The sequence below is a fragment of the Coturnix japonica genome, chromosome 1, assembly GCF_001577835.2.
Source record: "Coturnix japonica isolate 7356 chromosome 1, Coturnix japonica 2.1, whole genome shotgun sequence".
Classification (NCBI taxonomy): domain Eukaryota; kingdom Metazoa; phylum Chordata; class Aves; order Galliformes; family Phasianidae; genus Coturnix; species Coturnix japonica.
In genome coordinates, this window is record NC_029516.1 from 162506216 (window position 1) to 162525129 (window position 18914).

Sequence of the window (18914 nt, forward strand, 5' to 3'; positions counted from 1 at the left end):
GCTGTTCCCTGTCCTCCACGGCAGATTCCCACGTGCTGATTTTCATTCAGAATACTTGGTGTTGTTTTCTGAGGTAATTCTCTAGTGTTTTTTTGCATTTTTTGCCATTTATCATAAATACAGCCAAGCTACCACTTGAACATACTTTGATTTCTGTCCCCTTTTGTTTGCTTCTGCATAATTTCATGACAATTAATTTTGTTTGTATTTGAGATTTTTTTCTCTATCCAAAGGTGTTTTTAGGAAATTTTAGAAGGCATATATGTCCAAATTATACCCCAAATCTCATAGGGATCACTATTAGCTTGTTGACTTTTAAAAATATTTGGAATATTTGTAGGCATGTGTAGATATACTACTAATTGCCCTCATTTTTTACATATTCAAAAATTAATAATATTAACAAAAATCATATGCTTTACTTCTGCAGCTTACTCTACTCTCATGCAGTGAGGCAGAATATCCTAGCAGAAATCACCAGTCTTGAAGCATCATAAGAGTTTCACCTTTCTCAATGGTGGAAGAGAATTCTTAGGGACAAACTAACAGGGCTCACTGACAAGGCTTTAAACTAGCTTTGAAGAAATTAAAGCAAGCCAGCCCATTATAAGGTGTGGATCAGCATAGCTAGGTTAGAGGGACAGTGTACTAGCAGGAGCTCTCAACCTGCTGCTCTGAGATGTGCTGGTAAAACTGCAGCATATTTGAAATCTTGTGATGATGAACTAGGGACCACCAAGGCAATAGGAGAAGGCAAGTTGGAAACTCAGTACTTCAAAGAAATTAAGGAGTTATCCTCCACAAACATTACAAGGCTGGCTCCACAGCTAGAGTGTCTCTACACCAACACACAACTTGGGAAACAAACAGGAGATTTAGACTGGATATAAGGAAAAAGTTTTTTACTATAAGAATAGTGAAGCAATGGAACAGGTTGTACAGAGAGGTGATGGATGTCTCATCCCTGGAGACATTCAAGGACAACCTGGATGGGGCTCCGAACAATCTGATCTAGTTACAGGTGTCACTGTTCATCAAAAGGAAGCTGGACTAGATTACCTTTAATGGTCCCTTCAAACTAAAAAAATCAATGATTTTATACACATAATGTATAGTATTTCCAAGGTTTCTATTTGAAGTTTGTTGTATTTTTTATTTTTATTTATTTATTTTTGATTGTTCTGTGTTTCCCTTTAAGCTTTCTGTGTCAAATAAAACAGGTTTGGATGGGAGTAAGAATTGAGACATTAAGGCTATGGCTATACGAATTAACCACACAGGTCCAAGGCATGGGTTTTTTGGTTGTTACCAAAAAAAAAAAAATAAATAAAAAAATTGCAATTTCAAATTTGGGATATTTCAATCAGTGCAATCATGCAAAGAGCACAATAAGATGTAAAGCTAGGAGAGATCAGGAGGGTTTGTTGAATTTCTAAGATTTACTTCTCCAGCGTATGTTCTTGTTGGGAGTTTTCCAGAAGGATTCAGTGAAGCAATATCTTGATTTATGTATAATTATTCCATTGTGAGATTTTTTTTGTAATAATAGCAGCAAAATTTTGTGCCATGCCTTGTGTTCCTGGGGATTTTCTGAGATTTATGAAGCTGTTTTGTAAATAAACATTATCAATTGTTTATTGTTCTTGGAAATATTTTTGAGAGGATCTAATGATTCATAAATCTCATGAAGACACTTAATAACTTTTCTCAGAAAAAAGAAGAAGAGAACAGGAATCAGTCCTGAGTGTGTACTGCTCATATTCATCAAGACAAAATTATCCACAAAATAATAAATAAAATAAAAATGCATGGATAAAAGAAAACACGAAGCAACTTGTTTCACTTAATCCACACTGCATCTTTGTTCTATATTGGTTTTCTTGATTAGTGTTTTTGCCTTAAGAAAAGTAATCCGTGCAGAGTGCTTTGGGGATTAGAACACCCTGAATCATCTCTAATTATTTCCTCATTTTGCACTATTTCCTAATAAGCCAAAACATCTTACTGTGTTTACAAAGCTGCCAGATTTTATATTGGATTTTTATGGAACTCAGCATTTCCAGTCTTAGCCTAATTAACACTATTTTTAAAGATGTTTCATGAGTAGATACAGCTTGTCAAATACAAGTTCTAACTCAAGCATAAATTAAGGAGCAGGAAAAGAAACTTGTTTCAAAGGAGAACTAGAACTGATAGGATGGAACAGGATAGGTTTATTTTACATAACAGTATCAAGTCTTTTAACAAATTTGGTTCTAAATTACTTGGTATTATTAAAAAAATTGCTTACTCTATCAAATATACGAAGTGAAAGGCAGGCACAGACATGTACAGTTTCTGTCAGCCTATAAGATTCCTGAGACTCAAAAATAAATAAATCTGAGAGAACAGTATATATTTACACATAACTGGTAGAAGGTGCTAAAATGGAAACTGACTGTTTCCTATTTCCCGACCCCACTCTATTTGGACATAGTCCTTATACTTTCATAGAATCATAGAATGGCTTGGGTTGGAAGGCCCTTTAAAGATCATCCAATCTCAACATTTGAGACCTAAGACATGAGATCAGCCTTTCAGTATCTAAATGGGGGCTATAAGAAAGAAAGAAGACAGATACTTTAGCAAGGTCCGTTGTGACAGAAAAAGGGGAAATGGTTTCAAACTAAAAGTTGGAAGGTTTAGACTGGATATAAGGAAGAAGTCTTTTACAGAGAAGGTGGTGAGGCATTGCATCTGGTTGCCTAGAAACATTCAAGGCAAATCTGAATGGGGCTCTAAGCAACTTGATCCAGCTGTAAATGTCCCTGTTCACTGCAGGGGAGTTGGATTAGATGACCTTTAAAGTTCCCTCCCAATTCAGAATATTCTGTTTCCTCAAAAAGAGAGTGCTTACACATCGGAAACAACATGTATAAATGATGGGATTCACTCTAAAACAATTTGCAGGTGAAGTTGCCCAGTCTGTGGATGGGACTGAAGTGAGACCATCTCCAAGCTACTAGCAAAAAGACATTTCATTTCTTTTGTGATGGGGTCAGTACAAAGTCTCCCCTCCACCATGTGCTGATTTGACTCTCTGGAGATGGTCATTGGATACGTGACTGCATTATTACTGTGTGGACAGAGACACATCTAATTTCTTTACTTTCTGATAATTCAGACACAAAAGCCAGCCTCTGGAGGAGAATCTCTTTTCTCTCATAAAACCAAATGCTTGTTGCTACAAGAGCTAGTCTACCTCAGCCCTTCACACATGAGCCGTGTGAACACAAAAGAATGTCACTCGATTGCCAGTTTGAGGTCATTCAGCTTCATCCTCTGTATCTTCACAATACAATTCATTCTTTCATGCTTTGTGCCTGTATTTTAAAAAAAGATTTAGAGTTACTCCTGCTACAAATTTTGCTTTGAAATTATTATTTAAAGTTAAATCCCCTACAGTCTATTTTTCTCTTTTTTGGGAGAAAACAGAGTTTTATAAAGCAGTTTCTACAAAGTGACTCTTACTTTTTTTCCCCCCCTCTTTACTGTCCTTTATAACTTCTCTCTTTTCAGTCTGCAAGAAAATGGTTGGCATTGTCAGTAATTCTGGCTATCTTAGAATTATTGTAAAAGCCTATGAAGTACACTTTTAGGAAAAAATAAATAAATAAAAAATTAAAGGGAGTTAAAAGGATTTATAATTGAAAACATTTTCCCCTTTGTTAAAGAAAAGCAACTTTCTAATTCACCTATCTCATTTTAAAAGGACTTTTCTTAGCATCTAGGGGGTTTTGAAGTATTTCAACATCCACATTAAATGTATTCATGAAAATATGTCAATAATAGTCTCAGGAAAATAAACCATATGTACATGTACAGATTTATGTGTATATATATATATTTACATATATATATACATGCATATGTACATATGTATATATATTTTTTGTTACTGGAAACCTATTTACTATAAATTGTCCGCTTGTTGTTGAAATGTAATTGGTTGTCTTTATTTGTGTTTTTCAGTTTGTTTTTTCCTAGAGATAGACTGATTGATGGATGAGTGGGGGAAGATGAATTTTTCAGAAATTCTAATTCTGCCATCTCTCAATTAACTGTCTGGTTCGTTTTTTGTGTCTGAACACTAGCAAAGCTCTTGAGCCCGACCTAACTCAGTAACAAAACCAGATTTACTCTAAGAAAAATGTGTGAGATTTAATATCACATTTTGCCATGCTTTCCACAAAAGCAATTTCACTGCCACTTTTTTTTTTTCTTTTTTAAATTTAATAAGTTATTACAGCTTTCTTGTTTCAAGGAACTAGCGTTACCTGCAACTTCTGTAGTCATTCTTATCTTTTCTTCTGGCTCATGGTTTGCAGAAGTGAAATTTTTAGGGATTATTTTCATCAGATATAATTCCTTTTCCTTCCTGTAATTAAGTAAGTGAATATAAATGCTTAGCATCTATGATATATCTCATAAGCACTATAAAATAAGTTTAATTAAACACCAAGCATATGCGTACATTTGTCACGTCTAGAATTTCATAGATATTTTTCAATATCTAGCACTCTGCAAGATAGTTCAGTGCTTTCCCTGTATTGACTGTACTTACTGAGGTAGGAGACTGAGTTCTAAAATAAAAACACATCTGGGAAAAATAAACTCTACGTTAATGACTTTATTTATTTACAACTTAATCCTGAGCACACTCTTGTAAGAAAATCAAATGAAATATAAAAAACTACTGTATTAAGCATTGCTAGTGTGCAAGAGGTTTGGCTGCAAGTCTATAGTGACTGAATAGAAGATGTCAGGAACTAAAGGAGCTCCATAAGTAGGAAATGATGGAAGATCTAGGGAACAAAAGGGAAGTGATAAGACAGGGAAAGCATTATACTATCATTTCACTGAAACAGTTTCCAAAGTAAATTGTAAATCATCAAGATATTTGGATCAATCAGAATTCTTTGTTTGAGTGCCTTGTTTGAAGTTTAGGACCCGTTAAATATTAAAAATGCACCTTATTAGAATTTTTTAGGGTGAGCTATTTGCAAACTGAAAATAATATTGAATGAAGCTTCTTCATTCTACTGGAGAAATTCCACAAGCTGATGGATTTACTGATATTCCTGTTGTACTTCAGCGTTCTCCCAGCTTTGCTTAGGACTGGATTATTGCTCTTCCCATTGCCCCAGCAGACTGATAAACACACAGACAAAAGTGATGTGTTTGAAATAAGTTTTTTGAAAAATAAGCAAAGACTGAAGCAGACAATTGGGCCCTCTCCATGGACTTCAGTGAGTAATTATGCAGTCAGTTGTTCCTTCCAATTTGGACATCTCAGAATTAGGGTGGAGGAACTAACTTGTTCCAGAAGAGCTGACGTTGCCACAGGCTCAGAGGCCTCTGAAAAAGATCTGTTGTCATCAGTGCTTCTGGCAGTCAGGGCTTCAGGATTTGGCATATCTTGCAGTTTTCTTCTTTTTTTTTCTTGTATTTGTAGGCTGACATCATCTCCATGCTAACAGAGAAAAGTGGTAAACAGAGTGTGCATCCATTTCTCTAGTGAAGTTCTAGCACCACTTCTGTCCACAAAGCTTATAGGTTTCCTTTTCATTGTGGGTATGGCAACTATTTCACTGCACCATGGTCAAAATGATTGAAGAGGCTGTATCTAAATTTCTCTGCATCCTAAACTAAGCAGTTCTGTAGAAAGATAATATTTCTGCAAAAATCTTTGTCAAGGCATACCGTATTTGTAATAAATGTTGTGGAAGTATACTGAATGGTTGAAGAAACACTTGCTCATCCAAAAATTTCACTCAAGAACAACTGAAAAAAAACAAGCAAGCAAATAAACTAACCAACTAAAAGAAGCCTTACTTCAAAAAGAAATTAAACATGTATCCGAGAAGACATCTAAGGGTGCAAACAGTTCACACTGTTGTGCAGCTACATTTAGGCATCAGTGTCTGAAGGCTGTTTTCTTATCATTCCTCTGTTTCCAGAAGATATGGAGAACTTCCCAATGAAGTCCCACAGCAGAATATGCCTGTATTCAAGTGTCTGACTCTCCTATGAACAGATTGGAGAGATAAATAACTGAGTAGATGCATAAAATATGCTGCTGTGCATAATTTTTTTAGAGATGATTGTAACTTGGATTTTCTGTTTGTACTTAAGGATCTTCGCCCCTAGAAAACCTGTGACAATTTGTCACTGGGAGAAAGAGGACAAATCATTAATTTATACTGCAGATCTAGAGGCATAAATACAACTCGGTTGTCTGCATCAGGCCCTTGAAAACGAGGCATGAAATTCTAAGAATTGCAAGAAATTAACAAAAAAAGGTAACTTGAAAGTCTGTCTGTCCATCCCACCCATCACCTGCTACTCATACAGCAGGCAAATGTTCTCCATGACCATCCTCATGTATGTGCATTTTAGAAGAGAGTGCTGTAGTCCCTGCCCTTTGTGAACTCATCTCTGTCTGCTGTACAGGCAGATAAATGATTTTGAGAATTCTGATAAAACACCTAGAAAATACATTCAGAATGCTGTTTCTTTACTTGCATGTAACAGTTGCATGGTTATTAATGGTTATTATCATCATCTTATGCTTTGGCTGACAGATTAGCTATAACCTATGCAAACTAAACCATCATTATATTTTATACATTTTTATATATATACTATAATTTCAATGTGATCACCAATTTACAGAACTAGGTAGTTTGTCCTATATCTACAGTAAGGAAGAGGTAAAAACTGCATCAGAATCCCTCTTGATTTACTCTACTGAACCGTTACTATAGGTGATAGTACTGATACAGCTATTTCTGTTAAGCCATTAGCCAGATATTCCAGGTATACAAGATTGTTTTCACCTGGCAGCTGATTTGAAATAAAGGCATGCTTCTTGTGCTGCACTATCAAATCTTATGGTTCCCTTGGGATGGAATATAGGATGTTTAATGTAGTAGAACAAGTCAACGAATGTTTATTTTTATGAACCTAGTATTCTAAGGAATTTTTAAAATATGCTTAAAAAACCAAGAATATATGAATTAAAAGTTACAGTCAGTATCTTTAGAAATCTCTAGTACATGTTTTAATTAGAGAAAATTGCAAAGGTGATGAAGAATACTTTTGGGGTCTTCTTGTTTATTTGGTTTTTATTTCCTTAACTCTTAAAGGTATTTAAAATATGTGAGCTCTGATATTAATGTTATCCCAAATAAAATAATTGTTAACATTGAAAAATAGCAATTTAAAATGAAACTCAGAGCACAGCTATCAAACAGACTTGGCCTAAATCCTCCTCATATTTTTTTTAAATTAGAAGCAATAAAGAAGAAGACAAGAGGAAAACAAACAAACAAACAAAAAGCAAACAGGAAGACAACAAACAGTCTAACACTGATTTTCCTTTATACATAGCAGATTAATAACTCAACCAAGAAGGCAATCTGAGACATTTATTTGCAGGTACATTTCTTCAAGAGAAGAAATTTTGCTAAGATTATACCTGCCCATGAAAATCATGTGTGATGTTGCACCAAACACCACTTTTCCATTAACCTATATCCAGCGTGCAGCAAACAAGTTTATAGAGATCTGGCAGGAGGATGCTCTGAGAATTCTGATTTAATGTGAAGACAAAGGTACTTGTACTTCCAGTAGTCTTGCAGTCAGTTGTTTTTGTTTGTTCTCGGTTAATAAAGATTGTTCGGAGACTGTTTCAGGAGTGTAATTGCATCCTTGACAGCATTCATCAGAACATGTTTGAGTGCTATTACTACCAGATTTCATTCCTGAAAAGATTTATTCCAAAGCTAGATCAAGTAGAATATCAGAATAGCAGAGTCACAAGCTGATGAAATAATATACTCGAGGAAGGAAAGAACAAAATCATGTAATGTCTGTAAATTTCATAAACATTTTCCCTTTTCCTGATGTGTCATTTCGAAGAGATACAATTTCTATGCAAATTCCAAGAGGAGGATGAATCTGCTGAATATTTTATCACATTCCCACATGCTCTAAAAGAACATTACAACTTCACTGGAAAGTTCCATTATGAGAACACACAGGATGAAATTGTTTGTGCTAGGAAAGACCAGTATGTCTTAGAGACTCTTTGACTACATGCTGAAATAGTTACAGATCTGATCTAAGATAAGTGCATGAATAAGCTGAATAAATCCAAAGAAACCCACGGGCAAAAATTAAACAGCAGGTGTTGATATGAGCACCCACTGACTTCGCAAGCATCTCAACAGAAATATCAGAAGTGCCTGGTGCAGATATACCTCTAGGCACCCACATGATGAATGACTGGCTGAGATCGCCATGTGTTGCAAAGTCACAGAGGGCTTTAGATGTGTGCTGCTCAGTGGGCCACCATTAGTGGAATAGAGAATGCCAACTGCAGGGCTCTACTGCTGACATTGCTGTTATTGCTAATGAAATATTGAAGCCTCTCTACATCAGCAAAGCAATATGGAAATATTTTAATTGTCTCTAGAGTTCTATAAAACCAACAAGTACAAGCCAAAAATTTAGAAAGCTTTGCTGAAAACAAAGGAGAACTGAATAAAATCTTCCATTTCCCTAATAAAATTATAGGAAAATCCTGGGAGGTGGTGTTTTTAATTCTGTAAATCTTATTTAATCCTCCCAGCCCTATCCTTCCACAAATTAGAATTAAAGATGTTTTTTGGATTTATCTTCATTTTTCTGAGGTGGATTGTTTTGTCTATGGCTATAAAGAAATGAAAGACAGAAGTCTGTGATATTGGCCCAAACTTAAATTAAATATGGTAGAAAAATGAATTAATTTGTTGCTATTTATTTTAAAACATGTGTTGTTACTACTGAAATATGTTCTGGAATTTTTTAAAGTGTTTTTCAAGATATTTATACAGGACAATGAAAATTCATTTACATGCAGAGAACAGTTCAAAGTGAGTTTCACAACTGAGCAAGGAAAGCTGGAAAGTGAGAGACACTCCATATTGCCATGGCTATATAATTACATCAATCACAGAAGAAAAGATTTCTATATAATTTATATTGAAGACATAATTTATACTAAAGATTTATCTAGTTTGTAATTAAAACGCCTTTTAATATCTCTAAAACTTGGCATAGAAATAGCCCACAGCAGAAAGGATAACTACATATAAAATAGTTGTATCAGTATGACTGTCATCCTGACTAATTATAAATTGCTATGCCAAAGAAAGTAATAAAATAAATAAAGGCAACATTCAATATTAATGCCAAATAAGATTAACATGTACATTTTGATAAGCTAAGTCCAATTGTCCTCAGTAGAGTTTGTTGAGGACATTAATTTTTGCAAAGAAAGGTTCTTGTTGATAACTGTAATTTGTCTGGACAGCAGGTTGGCCATGAGACAGAAGGCCAGTGGCATTCTCAGGTGCATTAAAAAGAGCATGGCCAGCAGGTCAAGAGATGTATCTTCCCCCTCTACTCCACCCTGGTCAGACCTCACCTGGAGTACTGTGTCCAGTTCTGGGCTCTCTAGTACAAAAAAGACAGGGGTCTCCTCAAAAGAGTCCAGCAGATGGCCACGAAGATGATAAAGGACCTGGAGCACCTCTCTAACAAGGAAAGGCTGAGCAACCTGGGTTTGTTCAGCCTTGAAAAAAGAAGACTGAGAGGGGATTTGATCAATGTCTATAAATATCTAAGGTGCAGGATGCAAACAGATGAGGACAGACTCTTTTCAGCAGTTCATGGCAATACGACAAGGGGAAATGGCCACAAACTGAACCATAGGAAGTTCTGCACAAATGTGTGTAAGAACTTCTTCCCACTGAGGGTGATGTAGCACTGCAACAGGCTGCCAGGGAGGCTGTGCAGTCACCTTCTCTGGAGATGTTCAAGACCTGCCTGAATGCCTACCTGTGCAACCTGGTCTAGGGAGCCTGCAAGGTCAGGGGGATTGGACTAGGTGACCTCTGGAGGTCCCTTCTAGCCTCTACAATTCTGTGATTCTATGATTTTGTGAAAACTAGCAAAATTCTCACCAATGAAGGGACCAATTATTTGTTCTATGCTTATTAGATACAGCAGATGACTTTGTTCTGTGTTGGTGTTGGTTTGTACACATGCCAGTGTGATGCTTTCACAAGAAACTTTTCACAAACTGAAACCTTCATAATAAAACTGTAAAGAATCAAATATACAGGTATATATATATATATATATATATTTACATTTGGGGATTAAAGTGTTATTTTAGTAAGGACAACAAGCATTGCCCTTATAAGAATAAACTGAATATTGTATATGCAAGAAAATAAAGATATAAGAGCTGAACAGAATTTCAGTCAAGCATGACTTAGATCCACTGTTTGACTAGAAAAGGAGGTTAACTAATTCTGTGGGGAAAAAAAAAGAAAAAAGAAAAAAGAAAAAAAAGTTTTTCCTCCTAATAATGAATACCCTTTGCATCCTTGTTTTCCTTCTAGACAGACTTTCCCACTTCTTCATGGGAGAAATAGTACTTGGGGAAGCACCATCATAATAAAGCTCTAAGGTGGCAAAACTTCCTACTTAGAGCCTACATTTCTGAACAAGCTCAGCCTGTTCCCAGTATTTCACTTCACAGGAAATTTGGAAACAGTTAACAGTTGCTCAACATTCTCTCTCTCTCTCTCTCTTTTTTTTTTTTTTTTTTTTTTTTTTTTTTTTTTTTTTCCTAAACTCCCTCTGCAAAGCAGATTTGTGTCTAGAATTTCTTTCCAAATCATCCTCAGCTTCTCTGATTCTCCTTCCCAGGAATCTTGCTCTGCATTACTTTTTTTTTTCTATTCAAGTGAAGCTGTCTGGACATGTCCACCAGCATGCTCTAATGGTAGTTCCTCTAAACTGCATTGTGGAGCATCTCAAAGTCAAGCTTTGGTGACTCAGCAGACAAGATCTGTGTCACCTTATCAGAATTCAGTGTCTATTGCTCTGCTGTCTATTTTAATTGCTCAGAGGAAAGATGGCAAACGATTTCAGTCCAGTAAGAGCAGCTAATTAAATATTTACTTGGAAAATGTTTGCACATGATTCACTTCCATGAAGATCTATTTGATTTCACATACGTATCACATGTATTCTCGTCTGAATGTGAAGCTGAACATAAAATTCCTTACTCAGCCAGAATACATTATGTCTGTACATAGAAAAGCCAAATTCATCGCCTTACATTTTGTAAGAACTAGGGAAATTTCCTGATATTTCTGACTGACTGGCATTTATTTTTTTAGACATTCAAAGACAACACTTAACAGCTAACAATTAACAAATGTCAATATAGAAAAAATGTTCTACTGGACAAAAGTTATTCACTGTGTTCCTCTTTCATACTGTTTGAAATCAGCATTCAGTTCATAGCATATGTATGTAATCATAATAGAATGACACAGAAATCAGTGCAGATGGAAATACTGCCAGTTATGGTGTTTAGTAAGTCCTTCAAGTGTTCACACGAGTCCAAAATGCTTGTCTGCCTTTAAATAAAAATCTTCAACAAAATTCAAAACCTACTTCTGAAAATATCAGCAGCATAGAAACATATTAGATAGAAAACTTGGTAGAATGTGTTTCTAAGAAAGCTGGAATAAAATACACAGAGGGTAGAATACATTACCTAAGATCCCTCGGAGGCCACGGTTACAAGGTACTCTGTCCCTCATGAATAAATAGGATGAATTACCTCCATCAGTGCTATATTCATCTGAAATGTAAAAGAATAATTTTAGTTTTTAATGACTTTTCAACAATGCAGTGCCAATTCCAAGAAAGCACGTGAATCTAGGATAAGTAGTTTCCATGTACAACCTCTGATTCCATATTATATGAATGCAGTAACCATGTAACACGTGGGATTTTATTTTATTCAACTGATTTTTTCTGAAATGCTCCAAGTTCAAATTTATGAGGTTTTTGTCTGTAAATGTAGTTCAGGGGTTTCAGTTTGCAAGGTAGAAAGTACAGCAGTGACACAGAAAATCAAAGATCAAAAACATTGTAAACGATGAAGTTGCTGATATGCAATACAGAAAGTCAGCATTTCTTTAAATTACTGCTAGTCCCATAAATACTGCTAATTCTTGAAACTTCCATAATATCAACTGATTTATAAGCATTCATTCAAAATTTACTATTCCCACTTAGCATCTAAGTATGTTACTCAGATTAGATGCTATAATGTATAACTTTGGGTTTGCTTCTGAAGCTGTTTATGATCCTGCAGTCAGAACAATTTACTGGTTTATATTTGTTATCATCTCATTTTCATCATATTCAGATGACAGTGTTTCATTTCTTACCCAGTGATTGGCTAAGAACAGTGAAAGTAAGCCAGCTGGGACTTGTGAGGTGGAGAACTGGTTAAAGTGACCAAGAGACATGAGCATGTCACAACCATGAAATCATGGAGTGGGGGGTCCTAAAGGGAATGAAGAAGGCTGGAACATATCAGTTACCCTGGACTCTTGGCAAACAGGCATTAGTTGGATGAGGGAACTGATTGGGAAGTAATTGAGGTGTGACAATGCTCAGAAAAACTGGTAAGTCTTTGAGGGCAGTATAGTCCAAAGGCAAAAATAGTCCATGTCAGTACTCAGGAAAACAAGTACACACATCAAGAAACTGGTAAGTCTAAGCAGGGAGTTCACTATGGAACACCAAACAGAAGGGAAACCAATAGCAGGCAACAATGGAGGAATTTAGAAACACTCCTCAGACATTCAGGGGTGCTCTCAAGAAAGCCAAACCTCACCCGGAAGTGGTACTTACAAGAAGTAGCAAGAGCAACACAAAGAGCAGCTACTGTTAATTTAGTAGGAAAAAGCTGAACAAGTGGATGTGGCTGAACAGGGTGTTTGATTTAGTGACAGCTTGATGTAATTAGGCTAAGGTCTTCTGTGCCTTGGCCTCATCATGTTCTCCCAGGCCTTTGTTTTGTGAAGGGGCTGAAGGAAGAGGTGGAAAACCAACTGAAGATGACAGGAAAGCAAGGGCACACGTGAAAAAAAGTCACAAAATGTCAGTAGGTGGAAAGTACCTATAAAAATGGTATCGCCCCACTTCCCTGCTCCTGGAAACATGAGTTTTCTTTGAGCCTTCTCCAAATGGGTTTTGAATATCTCTCCATAAAGTTCTCTGGGTAGCCTGTAACCTTTTCCACTGCTTGACAATACTCACTGAAATTTAAAAAAAAAAAAAAAAAAAAAAAAAAAAAAAAAAAAAGATAAAATAATTCTTCTTACATTTAAATAGAATTTAAATAGAATTTTCTCAATTGAAGTTTGTGCCCATTGCCTCTCGTCTTTTCACTGAACATCGATGAGAAGAGTCTACCTCTGGCAGCAGCACACATTGACCAAGAAGGCTGTGAAACCTTGGAGGTTTCAGGAACCAACTGGATGGAGCCCTGAGCAGCCTGGCTCATCTGGGATGTTCAAGACGTGAAGGATCAGCTGATGTTGTTGTGAGCAGGAGGATGGCACACAGAACTCCTGACTTCCCTCTGTGTTGTTCTCTTCAACTGCAGCAAGCAAAATGTTCTTCTTATTTGTCAGAAGGTGACAAATGCAGTTACTGCAATAGTTGTTGGGATAATTGCTTCATGCCTTCATCTGTGCTTTTTGGAAATTGTTTCCTGTTGGAGTCGTTAATGTTTCTGAGTTAGTAGATAGGGATGATAGCTTGAATGACCTTTTAATGTGTTCAACTGACCTAAGACTTTAAATATTTCTGCCATGACATAGATATTTCCTCAATTACTTTTCCATCTCCCTGGGCTGTATACTACATAGCTACCTACTTGATGCTGTGAAAAATGTAAGACTTTTTAGGTGGGGCATTTATGTATTATTTATTGCTTTCTTATTGCATTCTTATGGCTCTGTATCATCCCCTTATACATTTCCTGTTACATAGCATTTTGATGTTTTGAAACTATCCAAGAAGCTGCCTCTCATTCTTCATGTTCTGAGGCACCTGCAGATCATGCTTTCATAGTAGCGGTTTCTGATTCTGATTAAAAATTCAGACTATTTTGTTTCCTACTTCTAGTGCTGCAGTATATATTGTTTAAAAAATATGTGCTATTTACTGTATCTGTGTGAAGCCATTGATGAAGGAAAATTAAATCAGAGTTTTATACTTTATTCTATTCTCATTCAGAAGTGAATATCATAACCTAAACCTAGCTTCTTTGAAACTTTTTTCATCTACAGACTTTCTGCATGCTTCTCAGTATTTAAACTCTCCTCAATAGTGAAAACAAAGGTTTTCCTGCTATAGATATCTGGAGATTAATTTCTGTGTAGCAGTTAGAGGATTAGGATTCACAATGCATACTCAAGTTACCATTCAACAGTGTCATGCAGGAACAGTCTGTGAACACCAACTACTTGTGACATCCCATATCAAATGCTAAGTAACTTTGCTTTTATGACAGCTAAGATGCACTGGTTTTGTCCTCTTGCCTTATGCAGTCAGCCAGAGATCAAAATAGGCCCAAGGAGTCACCACAAAATGCATAAGTAATAATTTTGTGTCACAGAATGCTGTAATTACTTACTGTGTGGCAAAGTTATTTGCAGAGAGCACAAAATACAACATTCTTCTCTGCTCTGCTGAACATGTACACTAGATCCTGAGCGTGGAAGCTTTGAAAACATAATTTGGAGTTCTACTTATTCCATTAGTGTGACATCCTTTAGAAGTTATTTGGTTTGACTTGGCTCCTGGCAGTCTGATGGATCACAGTTGTCATTTGCAGTAATGGTGGCAGTCAGTCTCCTCCATTTCATGTGCCTCATACTAGAATTTTCACTGCTCAATATGACACAGTTTGACTAGTCACTGTGAGAGGTACAATTAGTTAAGAACAACAGAAAAATCACATATAGATCATATTCATGAAAACATTGTGTTTTAAGCAACAAAAATTCAAGTATTATATACATAAATGTATGTATGGACATTTCCTAATTAGGATATTATCAGTGCTGTGGTTAATCCTTTCTCCTCATAGGCCAAACTCAGTAACATGTTCTGTTCACTGTTGTCCTTCAATGATGAAACAGATGAAAATAGTACCAGAGTACATTTATGTAACACCATGTCTTCTGAACACTGTCAGCTTGTTCCCACAATTTATAAATTGTAAGTCTGACATGCACATGCGGATTGTGGGCACAGTGATTCATCAGTGGAGGGATGAAGGATGAAGAATGAATCATCCCAAAATGATCATGAAGGAGGTGGATATGGAGGTACAGGAGGGCACACCAGAGGCAGCATGCTGTGCCATCTGAAAAACATGCTCAGGAATGACTGAAGTGCTCTCAGATGTAATCTTTCTGTGAAGATTTAAATAGAGCTGTTGGAATTCTCAACAAATCTACACTGTGTTTCACAAATATGACCAAATTTTAAATGCAGAAAAAACACCAAGGATTGTACGTTCATTACTTCTCTCCAAATTAATCTCAGTTTTAAATAACAGGGCAAGTGTCTGGAATTTTATCTGTGATGTCCAGTAGTCTCATCTTGTACCATATTGAATGTTGTCATCTAGCTCCTTTATATTGTATATAATGATGACCTTATTGTATCGTAATCAGAGAAGCATGACACACAGCACTTCCTTTCCTTGCATTTGGAAAGGAACGGGAATGTAAGGAGTCTGTTTTCATGTTACTGTGGTTTCATTTAACCTGACTTCCTCTGAATATCAGTGTATAATCATTTAAATTATTTTTTATTTCCACCTTAAATTTCTATAGGAATAGCTGGTGTATGCCCTTAAAGGTGATAGAACTGTAAATGTCACTATATTTCTAGTCATGCAGAGAGATATTTATGATTTCCATCACTTTTGAGGACTTGAGTCAACTTTCATGATGAAGCAGATTCAGTTTTGATTTTTATTTTCTGTTCAAGATACCAGTAGGCAATTCTTCAAATACACCCTAACCCATAGAAGTCGGATAAGTTCTACTTGTTCCAATGAAACAAAAGAAAATTGAATGGTTAATTAAAGTTATGATAAATCTTTTCCTAGCATAATTGTCTGATGCTTCCTGAGAGAGATATTTTTCTATTTTGTGGCTTCTTGAAATAAGCAACTTCCAGTGCAATGCTGGTATTGGGCAACCAGGAATTGAGACTCCTCGTGGAAACAGCTGTGGCTGTTATTGATCCTGCCAATTGTTCAGGGGTGAGATGTGAAACAGAAAGAAAGCATGTTAGTTGGGAAATGCTGTTGTCTCACATGAGATGCTAGCTTTTCGTAACAATGAACACCATGTTATCCTGGCAGCAGGGGATATGTATTATTCAGGTCATTTTTAACTGTGACTGTACAAGGGAATCTGCATTGGTATTTCATATAAAGGCTTGAGGCAGCAAAGGAAGACTTTACAGAAATTTTCTCACCAAGAATGTGAGAAATACCTGTTAGGAATGCAATAAACAAACCAATGGATAAACTTCCTTTACTTATTTCTACAAGTCTTAAAATGTGACAGCCTGTACAGCCACAGCTGATTCTGTTTTGGCTGCTGTTCATAACCTCCAGGACTGGGCTTATCTAGCCTTTTTTTAGAGCTGCACTACTCCAATGAATACAGCAAATCAAAAGCTCTTAAGACAAGTTTTTGTCAGAAAACACAATTCATCTGTACTGATATATTGTTGATATATCTCAAGGTGGATTTGAAGGTGAGAAAGATATCCCAGTAGATCTGAAAAGGTTAAGACAATGATAAGTGATGCCTAAGTCAAAGTACTTATTCTGAGTGCAACCTGCTTCCTAGCATTGGACAAATACTATATATATGAAATGGGTCTGAAATGGAGATACCTCATGCTCTCTCTCACTGTTGAAGTTCAATTTCATTTTAGGAAACAAATAACAAATTTTTTTTATTATTATTATTTTTTATGCTTTTTTTTCAGAGCAATGACTGAGTTTTCTGGGCAGCGTTACTGTTGAAAAGTGAGAGAAGACAGGAGAGTTTGCATAGTCCAGTCTGGGAGTAGCTTTGCAGATTTGACCTATGCACATTCATTCCCACTGGCCACTTTCTTCATTCTGTCCCACATATACATATATGGATATGGTGGGTCATCCTACAGATTCTTGATAGCACATCACAAAAGAAAAAGAGGATGCACTTCTAAGTTCTTGCACTTTTAATTGCCTTAAATATGGAGAAAAATTGCCTGTTCACTTCATTGGAATGAAGATTTCAACAAGAAATTCCTTCATTGATTAGAATATCCATCATGTACCAATAGAAAATGTGTATTTATTATTCCCTTTTGCGAGAGCAATAGCTTCTGATCCATTCATCTGCACTGTTCCACAACATATTAAAATGAACAATATATAAAGTCCAGAAAGGCAGAACAGAACTGAAGAACTATACTGGTATATGATAATTTTGAACACAGTTTTTTAATCGTATTCTTTGTTTTAACCTTGCTTTGACTTAATAACCATATGGCTAGCTTGTCTTTTTTTCTCTCCTCCACCATCCACATGACTGCTGTATTTACCTCATGAAGGGCCAGACTGTTGAATACACATAGATTATGTTAAATAGTCAGAAAAATGTTCTAGTGATTATCCAGCTTCTCAGATAACACAATTATCCCAAAGATTCCACAGCTGCTTCATATTCCCTAGTGACAGCTACAGAATAAGAAAGACTTTGCTTGACTTTAAGTTATTTTTAAAGGCATGGTATGTTATACTCAATTGAAAAAAGTCAGTCAGAAACCACAGCTTAAATAGCAAAGTGAAGAATAGAAGAGAGATCTTTTTCTCTTACCTGAAATGAAAATCAAGTAATTGAGAAAAGAAAGAATGCAAATATTAATATAGGACTTGGTGACTTGTTTTGTAGTAAACCTAATTTCCATTGGTGTCCTAACTTCCTCACCTGTTGAGTGAAAAATCAATGACTGGAAACCAGGTTGATCCAGGAAAGCACAGCTGTCAGCATCACATTCCTCTCCTGCTGCCTTACATTTTCCCTCTGTTTCTAAATTACTCCTGCATCCATTTCAAGTTATTTGTTCCNATATCTTATAACCATCTTCTATACCTCTCATTTTCTTTTGAACTCCTTCTAAGAATTTTTATTTTTCTACATGTAGACAAAGAAGTTTATAAATCCCAATACTCTTAATCTTCACGAGGCCTTTCTTTGCCGGCTTCTGTCTTTATGTGAGTCTGCAACATTTCCCCATATATCCAACTATTATGAAGAAGCAATAGCACTTTTCTGTGACAAGACAAACTGAAGACAGCCTTGTTAGCACCGAGTCAAAGTACACATTGGTTTATTAATCCCTTTTTTTAAAGAAGTAGTGGGTAGGTTGATCCATGGAAGAGAAATTCCCTTGAAACAGACAGCTGAGAATTCATCTCAGTGTGTGATTTATATACAGTTATTTCTACACTGAGATTCAGTAGCCAAGCAGACAAAAATGCATTTCCATATATTCTCCTGAAAACCAAAAGAAAGTATACACAAACTGAAGCCCAATAATGCCTTCAGCCTTTCCCAGGTGAGATGTGCTGCATGCACTGTTGGTGGGTGCCTTGCTTAATTTAGGGTGTACCAGCCTGTCTGCATTCGTACAGTCTTTCTTCATTTTTTTTTATTTTTTTAAAAAATTATTTTTTATTTTTTTAAATTTAGAATTGTGGCTTTATGCCCTTAAGAATATGTATCTTTTGGTCTCTTATTATGAACTATGTGTCCAGGCTCCCACTAACTTAACCAACTGTAGTTAATGCTGTCAATGGACTCCAGAAAGTGATTCAGTTCACCCTTGAATGGACACACAGTTGTAGTCAACTGAATTGCTAT